An 11,103-nucleotide genomic window follows, 5' to 3' on the forward strand; every position below is an offset into this window, starting at 1 on the left:
CAAAATATAGTATTTATATTTTTGTAAAATTTTAAATATATTATCATTAAGTAATTATAAAAATAATATTTTACTGTAATAATAATTAGAAAATTAATTAGAAAATTACAGCATTAAGAAAAACTTTATAATTAATTATAATACAATAATTAAAAATATTACAGATAATTATAATTATGACATTTATCGTAAAAATAATTATATTTATATAGTTACTTACATTCAAATTAATTGTAGATACTACATCAATAAGAGTGTTTAAAATGATCACGTTATTTTTGCACTATATAATACACGGAATGCCGACCTGGTGGCCGAGTGGTTAGCATGCCTGACTGCGGAGTCGCTGGTCACGGGTTCGAATCCTGTTCAGAGCATGGATGTTTCTTTCTCTCTGTGTTCTATGTTCTTTCTCCTTTGTGTGTGATTGTGGGAATGTGACCCGCCCTATAAACGAGTTTGTGGTTGTGTGACGTGGGTGACGCTGCTCCACAGTCGTGGCTTCGCCACAGGTGCACACTGGGTAACGAGAAGAGAGTAGCAGTTCTGGCATTTCTGTGGCCAATGGGACTACCCCCAAGTTCCCGCCATAAAAAAATCATAATTACACGGAATCAGAACCAGTATGTAAATATTTCATGCTGATTATATTATTATATCACGTCATAGGTATAAAGCATATGGATTGGATATTATACATAAATATTTCTATCGAACCTTTCAAAACAACATTTTCGCTACAATGAAATTTTTTTTTCATTATTAAAAATTCTCAATTCAAATTATTTTACCGTGATATAATAAGAATAATGTGATTTGAAGTCTAAACGAAATTGCACAGTATTCAAATATTTCTTAAAAATATATTAACCTTGCTAATTAGTTCTATAAAAACGTAAGAAATACGCTTCTAATATGCAGTTTACTTTGTCGTTCCAAGCAACTTATTAAAGAGTGCTAATTAATTACACCAAAAAAAAAACTTCTTTAATTAGATATTTTGTGAAATATGAACCAGTCTTTCCAGTAGTGTTTTACGAAGAAAAAGCATTACTTCATCGTACGAAGTCCTCGTTGCGCTTAAGCTTGATTATGAAACTTTTTATATCATTTTGTAAAAATGCCTGAGGAAAAAATATTGTACGTGAATAAATATAATAATAGTTATTTAAAATATATCTCATATATTGTACTTTACAGATATATACTGTTTCGAGTTCTCATTAATATACATATTAAGGCATTCTCAGCTATATTTTTAAGGGAAATGTACTTCAATATATAAAAATTCTTCAATAAAGAAATATTTCTTTTATTGAAGTATAATTATATATTGAGCATCAGAACATCCTGAGTCCTAACAAGCAACGTATTGAACAACATTTCGTAAAATTTTATCTTTATAAAAAATATTTAAAGATTTTTTTTAGTTGTATACCTGTATACCTTTAGAAAGCGATCGTCTATTTATACATATTATGGAATTGACTCTCGTTGGCCAGAAATTTTAATTACAATTAAAAATTGTGAGAAAGATAAGAAATTCCTTTTAGACAATTTCATATCATATAAATAATGTCCCACAATATATAAAAAAATATTTCAAATTAAAAATGTGTCATTTTAATGCGATAATTAAAAGTGACTGAAAAAGTCAATTAAGCATATTAATTTAAAAAGTTTTCAAATATTTTATTTCATTTATAACTTACTTCAAGTTGCTACTTATTCTACACTGTAAAATATTGCGTATCATATTACGGTATAAAGTAAGGGCAATTTGAATGCATCATTCACAAAATCCATTTACACCCTAAACTATGATACCGTAATTCTTACAATATGATTTATTTAATTAGAGTGACTCTGAGATTTTATAGTAATTATTACTGTAAACTTTATGGTATATCAGATTTTTTGTTCCATACCGTATTCCAGTAAAAATGGATTTTAAACCCTGAGTACCGCTAATTTTTACAGTAATTTGATAGATAGTTTTTGACAGTTTAAGCTAAAATCATATTTTTTGCCATTATTTCAAAATCGGTACTCAGGAGGATATGCATATAGTTCAACATCGCTTACAATGAAAATTTAAATGTTATTCTAACTACAATAGAATTATTCTGACTAGTGGGCTCCGTTCCCTTCAGGCTGATTCTACCCGATCCCCGCTCCACGACGCCGATGCAATTTTATAGGGTTTTTGCTTTACAAGTCATGCTTGCTTCACTAGCTACTAAAATAAACCCATTCGAAATGTGTTTCCCCGTAAAATCTTAAGAATATAAATAAATTATTAAAACCTTTGAAACTAATTCTTCTTAAACAAAGCTATTGAAATATATGACAGGTAAAAAAATTCTGATGGGGAAAAAAATGTTACGCTTTTAAAAAAGGATTACTACAAAAGATTCACAACTTTGTTAAGCAAACAATTATAAAATCGAGGAGTTGGAGATATAACTGTAAGGCTGTCAAATGACCTATCTGTAGGGAGGTCAACATAAAGTTGTTTATGACTAAAATTTTTTATGATTTTTTTATGACTGCATCATCAACAAGTACGTAACTGAAAAGCAAATTTAACCGAAAAATGGTTTTTATGCTTTGCTCTGAGGTAACAGGATAAAGTTACCAAATTTTAAGACATTTTCCATATTTTATAACATAAAGCCATATTTTAAAGTTAATTTTAACAAAATTATTACCAAAACGCTTCGGTAAGAATTACCGAGCTTTTTGGTGCTCCCATAGAACCAGAAACACGATACATTTTACCTTTATTCTGGTAGTTTTTTACCATATTTACCAGGGAAGCTAAGATTTGTTTTTTGTTAGGCAAAAAGTGCCTTATTACAACATAATTATAAAGAATTCAAAAATCACATAGCCTGGTTTTAATTTATTTTTATGGCTTATTTTGAATAGAGATGTACAGTGTACCGAAAAAAGCTGACCATTCTGAATAACTTTTGATCTAATGACCGGATCTACTACTACGCGTTCTAGGACGGACTCAATCTTAATGACTGGAGGGGGTAACCTCAAATATGCTAATTAATAAGTGCAAACGATATTTTAAATTATAAAATAAGACACAAAAACATACTTTCTCTGAATAATAACACCTTTTTTTTCTTTTCTTTTTTTTTTCTTCTTTTTTTTTTTTTTTTTTTTTTTTTCTTTTTTTTTTTTTTTTTTTTTTTTGACAGATTCGAATTTTTGCCCCCAAGTTGTTGGGGATAACTGCAATCTGAAAATATGGTCACGATAGTTTTGTCAGGAGAGCGCTCCAAAAGTTAGACCCCTTAATGTTAATTTTAATTTTTGCTTATTTTACCATATCTCTAGATTTTCTTCCGTGAATTGAAAAATTTTGCACACAATTGTAAAATTTGTTTATCCAAAGATAATTCCATGCAAAAAAATAAATTTTAGTAAATATTCATTATTTTTTATTATTTTATTTAATTTGGTCGAAAAAATTTAAATTGTAAGGTATACAATTTTTTGCATCATTCTAAAAAACATAATTTTAAATAGTAAAATACAAAATAAGAGTAAAATTGGTTGAATAGTTTCTGACGAATTGGATTTCATTAATGTCAAATCTTTAAAATTTGATTTCTCAGGTACTATTCTACAGATTTTGCCCACATTATGTACTTTACCTTTCATAATTAAATTCCTTAAAATGATACAAAAATTTGTGTACCTTACTATTAAACATTTTTTCGACCATTATTAAGTAGAATAATGAATATTTCCTTAAAGTCATATTTTACACGGAATTATCTTTGAATAAACGAATTTTAGAATTGTGTTTCAAAAATTTTTCAATTCACTTAAAAAGCTCTCGAGATTTAGCGAAATACTCAAAAAGTAAAATTAAAATTAAAATATCCAAACTTTGCAGCGCTCTCCTGACTAAACTATAAGAACCATATTTCCTAGATGGCGGCTGTCCCCTATAATTTGGGAGTCAGAAATCTGTAATTGTCAAAAAAATCTATGATTATTCGAAGAAAGTACGTTTTTATATCTGATTTTTTAACTTAAAATATCGTCTGCACTTTAGATCAAAAGTTATTCTGGGTGGTCCTTTTTTTTTTTGTTCACTGTACATCGCTAGTCTAACTCGAGGACTGTATGTATAGCGATGCACAAAAAGTTAAGAGCAAAGTTACAGAATCCAAAATCAAAAGAATGGAAATTACATACAAAAAAAAATGCTAATGGTTTACAGACAACGTTTAAAACAAAAAAAATTAAAGTTTAAAAAAGTTAAAAATATTTTTTTCTTAGATCAAAAACTTAACAACTGAATTCAAGTGCAAAATCAATTTAAATACCCTCATCTTATAAGTCTTTCGAGTGCAGCTGAAATTCTAAGTCATCATTTTGTAATCCTCTCTAATATTTTTCGAATTTCGAAGTTTAAAATACTTTTGACAATTTCCATCATAGTTTTGATTTGGAGTCTATTGAAACAGTCAAAAATAGCTTGTTGGATATAGCCCTTTCAAAAATTGATCAGACTCTTGATATCTAGGTAAAGTGGGCAATTAAGAATGACGTGATCTTGATCCTCCAGAACATTTCTAGTCGGGAAAAATTCATATTTACCGAAATGACTCTAGTGGATGCTTAAAATACCATGAGCCATCAATGTAATGAGCTGGTTCATATAAAAATCAGAATAAAAAGACTTGAAGGAAAAAGTTTTGATAAGTTGGGTTTTGAAAAATTATTAACTAATAAGAACTCTCAATAATTACTCTTTAAGCAATTATTTGTAATGCATTTAAAATCTGAAAAAAAGACTGTTTGTCTTCATAATTGTTCCTTTGGTAATATTGTTATGAAATGGTAGATATTCTTAGAAGTTTTTTGTAGTATTTTTAGAATATAATTTTAAAAGTATTCGATGTAAAACTTTAAAAAATATGAAAAGTAGAAATATAGCAAAACAAATCGCAAAAAAGCAATAAACATACACCCAAAAAAAGATTGACATTAAAATTAGGCCCCCTTGTGCACGAACTAAATCGTCGATAGTTTAGCTGCTTAGCCTCGTATTTACTTACATTGAAGTAGCAAATGAGGCAAAGCTTGAAAAGTATAAGTTCGTAGAGAAGAAAAGTATATGCCATTATGTATATCCAAAAAATGCAAGAAGACTTAAGAAATTTTTCTCAGTGTCCCTACACTTCCTTTCACACAGCCAAAAAACTCAAGGTAAAAAAAAATTCATAAAAATGTCCATATCTCACGTACCTTGAGTAAATAATATTTGCTCAAGGTTTACGAACTTTATGCATATATTTAAAAAAAACTCAAGTAATCAATACAAGTTTTTTGCTTGATTTTCTAGCATAGGGTGTTCAAAAATACTTGTTTGCTTTCGTAATTTATTATAGGTCTTCCAAACCTCTGAGAGCCTTTAATCTTGTTACTAAGTACAAAAATCGCATGAACAAAACGCCTCTATACTTACAAAAGAATCCTTTAAGTGTTTCTTGAGAAGTTTTAGAAAAATGCCAAAAACTGAAACAGTCTCTTCCATTATTGTTGGGTAGTGTATGTATATATGTAGAAATAGTAAAACTTTCACTTTCGCTACTCGTAATGAAAGTGAAAGGGAAAAGTACGCACGTTTACTTCGTTACTTCCTAAGTTTAGTACTTTTACTTGTTTTTTCGACGCTTTTTTGGGGGGAAAGTACAAGTATTTGCAACGAAAAAGTCGAAAGAAATCGTTACTTTTTCGGAAATTTATAAATAATTTTTGATATTGTTCACCCTTTTCGCAGCGTTTACCCTTCTCTAAGGAAAACACTCTCTTTTTTTTTCTTGCATCTGACCACAATGGAGGCGCAAAGAGATTGAAGGTCATAGGATAACCACCTGCAAGTTCCTAGAGACTAATATCCACACCACCTGCTTTATCAATTTTGTTTCTATCGAAAACAAAACGTTGTAATAAAATAGAACCTTCTGTTTTTTGTTTTTTTTTAAATAAAAAATATAAATGTTTAATTTAAGACAGCTTTAGCAGAAATATCTACAAAACCATCTCCCACCGAGGTGATATACACCGAAGAGCCATTACATTATGACCACCCAGCTAATAACATGTAGGACCACCTTTAGCCCTCAAAACTGCTAGCACCCGCCGTGGCATTGATTCCACAAGGTGCTGATAGGTAGTCTGAGGTATCTGGCACCAAGCACTCACCAACTGGTCCTGCAATTCCCTCACATTGCGAGGGGGTAGCGTGGCAGCACGAATTTGGTTTTCCAAGTAGGACCACAAATGCTCTATTGAATTAAGGTCAGGTGAATTTGGGGCCCAAGACATGACTTGAAAGTCACTGGAATGCTCCTCGAAGATTCGACCCTTATGACATGGTGCATTATCCTGTTGGTAAATACCATCTCCGCAGGAAAAACTGTTGCCATGAATGGATGAACCTGGTCTGCAACTATGTTCAAGTAGCTTACAGACGTCAGGGATTGTTCTATGAGGATTATGGGTCCTAATGTGCCCCATGAAAACATTGTTCCTGTTCGAGAAACCATGAAAACCTGGGTGAGCTCATTGTTATATATGGAGGGTCGTCATAATGTAATGGCTCTTTGGTGTATGTTCCTTTTCTGACCAATGGGAAAATACTTTTAATTCAAATGTCACTCGATCTTATCTTAATTGCTTCGGGAAAAGAGTTTACTGACTCCATTCTGAGCCTCTATTTTTTCTCCCATGGTTTGTGGTTCTACACAAGGGCCTTTGTCCAAATTTCTGAAGCAAATTTCTGCTTGTGGAAACTTCCAGGGCATTATTTTTCGTAACAATTGTCAATCAGAAACTGCAAAGAAGCACTATCTTGTACTTCAAATAAGCTGACCAGATGGACCAGATGATTTTGGTCATCCTTAAGAGTTTTGCTCGTGCTCAACACTAAAAAATTCCTTCCCTAAGAGTTTTGCTTGTGCTCAACACTAAAAAATTCCTTCCCTTGACCCTAGTCTCTTGATTCTAGTCCTTTTTTTGGTAAGTTAAGAAAATATTTATTTCCCTTGTTTTAATTGCCATACGCAATAATGCATGTATGTATTAATAATTCAACATTGTGCTATGGAAAAAAGTTAAATTATTTTAGTCTATTATAGCTAAAGAAGTACTGTTAAAAGTTACTCAGGACAATATCACTCAATTTTGAAATTTTAAGAATCGATTTTCATTTTCTGAATAGTGAAGGTTAAAGTTAAAGGCCAAGAGAATATTTAAAATTTTCAGCATCTATTTTTAATTTTCCAGATAAACAAATAAGATAACAGTTCTATATTGAATTTGTTTTTCACATTCAATATAGAATTGCTTAATGCATATTCCATTTGTTGCACATTAATTTTGAAATTTGACCCAGAGTTGTACACACGAATTGCACATTACTTTTGAGAAGACGGTGTAAATCAAACGATGATTTCACACCTTTCAAAATTTCTTTAAAGTTACCATTTCTATAATGTTTTGTATAATGTAATAAACCAGCAAGTCAAAGTTTAAGGTAAATATGACAATTTAAACTCTTTTATAAATATAAGCTTAAATTTACTTACTGTAACTTACAACAAAATTTCATTTATTTTTTCCCTTTTTTTGTAAAATTATGCAACTATGCAGATTGTGTGCATCTCAGAATGTTTTTAAAACTCCTCTCCTTTTGCGGGTTATACTAAAAAGGAATTTCAGAAAGAGTGTTTGTTTTTTGTTTTTTGTTTTTGCTGGAAATTATCCACGCTCTGACCATATTTTAGCCATTCTCAGCTTTAAATAATAAGCTTTGCTGTAATATTCCCTAGAGTTGTTGTATTTTCCCAACAGTAAAAACTCTTTTTTAGAAAGTAAGAAACTAAAGCAGACATAATGACGTGTCTTCAGGGAAAGGAAAGATCCCTAACTGAAACTTTGTCGCATATCATAACTTGAGCTAAAAAGTTTTTGTTTTTCTTTTTAGAAAAATGTACAAAATGCATGTACAATATTTTAAAAATAGAGACTGTGTTTCAAAGTAACGGTGTACATTTATTAATTAAACACGTGTTGCTTTCATCATTTCGGTTTTTTTTTCTCTCTTCGAAATTCTGCCTTAAAAATGGTATTTACAGAACAATGATTACCTTTTAGATTAAGGAATCTCTTCGCAAGTACAATGAATTTCTGTTTTTAAATGCTTTCTAACGTAGAATCTTCTTGAGTCAAAGAATTATTTTCAATTTTTCTCGTGTTAAATTTCACTCTCTTAAGCGGAGATTTTAATAAAATTATTTTTCACTATTGCATATGCAAATTAAATATAAATGTGTAGGAAAAATTTTCAATTTAAAAGATATTTCTCTTTTAAATATGTAAATATTTTCTTTCTTATTTACTATTTGTTTGAATACTTTTGAAATTTTGAAAGTGAGTTTTTCATATTTATACATTTTGCTTAGATGTTTTATGGCATCATTACATGTATCTCATATATATATGGCATCATTACATAATTAGAAATTATTATGGGTAGGTATTATATGCTTTTTCAGGCATTAAGTATTATACAGATGCATATGTAATCGAACTATATAACTAATGGTGTTTATAATTTTCAAGATGATTCTTAGTTTGGTAATATTAAATAATCACTATAGGCTTAAAGAATTTAATTAATAAGGCGTATAATAATACAAAAAAGACGAAAAGATACAAACAGATTACTTATAAAAATAGCATAAATAACATATCAGTGTAAATTTATTAGTGTATTATCAGTTTTTTATTGTACATAAATATTGAGAAACTACGAGTCCTGTCATAACAAAAAGTATGCAGTTTTTTATCTATATCTTTTTTCTTCTTGTTATTTTTCGTACTTTACTACAGATAATTGTGTCTTGAAGTTGAAAAGAAAAATCCTTGTTTTCGGTAGAGCTGAATCTTAAATAGAAGGCTAACCTCTGAGGATTTTTAAAAATAAAGGCTATCTTCACACGAGCATATTAAACTCTAAATTACGTACATTTTTGTTTTGTGTTATACAATACACAAAAGTTAATTTATTCCAAAAGTATTCAGGATAAAACTGTGTATGAAACAGCTTTTCTGATAAATGTAGCCTCTTCTGATAGGAACATCCATGAAATCTTTTTTTCCATCTACTTCCTTTTTGGTTATTCTTACGAGAAATGTTGAAAAACGCCACATAAAATGCCTGTCTAGATCAGGTGACTTTGATTTATTTTTTCGAATCATAAGTATATGTCAGCACACCCATGAAGTCAGATCATTCAGTAAAGTGTATTTGTACTACTTAAGTATTTTAAGTCTTACACTGTTCGCGCTTTCATTCTAAAATTACAATAAAATAACCGGTAAAAGTCTGATATAACCGGCAGAAATCAACAACTGAATAAATTCATAGTTAACAATTTTTTAGAAACTCCTAACACTGTACAAGAGGATATTATTTAACTAGCATGAATTGGCATTTTGAACTCCGAATTCAATCCTCTTTATGCTCATGCATGCACAATTTCCGAATCAAATTATAGTGTCAAATCCTATTCAAATTATGGTATGAAGTACCAACACTTTATATACAATATTTATTTAGAAAGATTCAGAGATTTTACTGTAATTACTGTAAAATTTACGGTTTATCAGGTTTGTTGCTTCATATTCAGGTAAAAATGAATTTTGCGGTAAAAAGTACCAGCAACCTGTCTGTCTGTACACTTTACCGTAATTTGATCCGGAATTTTTTACAGTGTGTGACAGTTTTAAATAATCTCTTAGAACACTCCCAATATGACTTTGCAGTTTGAAGTCAGATGATGTAGCATTAAATTTGTAATATCATTGAGATCAATCCATAATCGTGCGAAGTTGTGAAAATTATTTTTAAGAGAATTATAAATGTTTTTCATAGGGGAACATTCACAATTTGTATAATTTTCGCAACTTTAGCCTACACAATACTGTTTAATTTGGAAAAAAATATATATTATTTCAAAGCTAAATTTTAAGTTCTGATCAAAGAAACTATAAATACAATATTCAGCAAAATTATAAAAATTAATATCAAAACTTTAAAATCGACAAAACAAAAATTTACATTTTTACTTTTGGAAACTTTCTAAGATATATGTTTAAATTAAACCCTGTGGCAGTGTTTTCAAAAGAATATATTAAATTACTATAGACTAAACTACCCTTTTTGTCGTATGATTTGCATTTTTAAACCTTGTCTTTCAAACTAAATCTCGAAAAAAGGAACATACTTTTATATCTACAATCATTTGTGTTCCAATCTTAACAGACAGAAGTAAATAGTGTCATTCGGTGGAATATATTGCGAAGAGTATTCTGTACCGAGTATCCAATTTGCATGGATTTCGTTCCGAAAAAAACAGTATCTAAGTAGATAAGCATGTACTCTAAATGGAACACAAAACCAATCTAAACTGTCTTTAGAATCTTTCGTTCCAATCCGTTTCTGTGCTTTATTTCCTAGACATAAAGAAATGTTTTCTTGAAAAACATCGAAATGGTTGATACATCTAGATGCGAGACGCTTTCGTCACTTTAACGTCTCTTGAGCAATTTGAATAATGGATATAAGAATAAAAAAAGAAGGTTTCAGTATATAAGTTCTAAAGTGTTATAAAATTTTTAAATGTTTCGTGCTACGTTGAGTTTTTGTCTGAAAAAAGTATTAGCTTATACAAAATTTTAAAAAATACCCTTGGTTAGAAATACTTTAAGGTGAATATAAATAGTTCTTTCTCTAGATAACATAAAAAATATGATAATCTAAAACTATGTCTTATTGTTGTCGGGGCATTCCTATTGGATAGAAAAACTGTGTAAGGAGATCAGTTATTAACAAAGAGGGCACAGAAATGTTTAGCTATCATGAACTTAAATTTTAAAAAGAATGAATAATAACTGTATTTTAATGTAAAAAAAATATTTATCTGCTATTTAATTGAAGACTCCTAAGCCATCCAACCGAAAGCGATGAGATTTGGCTTATAGATAGTTCCAAGCCTAAGG

The sequence above is a fragment of the Parasteatoda tepidariorum genome, chromosome 8, assembly GCF_982258835.1.
Source record: "Parasteatoda tepidariorum strain Cologne lab strain chromosome 8, Ptep-v5.0, whole genome shotgun sequence".
Lineage (NCBI taxonomy): Eukaryota > Metazoa > Arthropoda > Arachnida > Araneae > Theridiidae > Parasteatoda > Parasteatoda tepidariorum.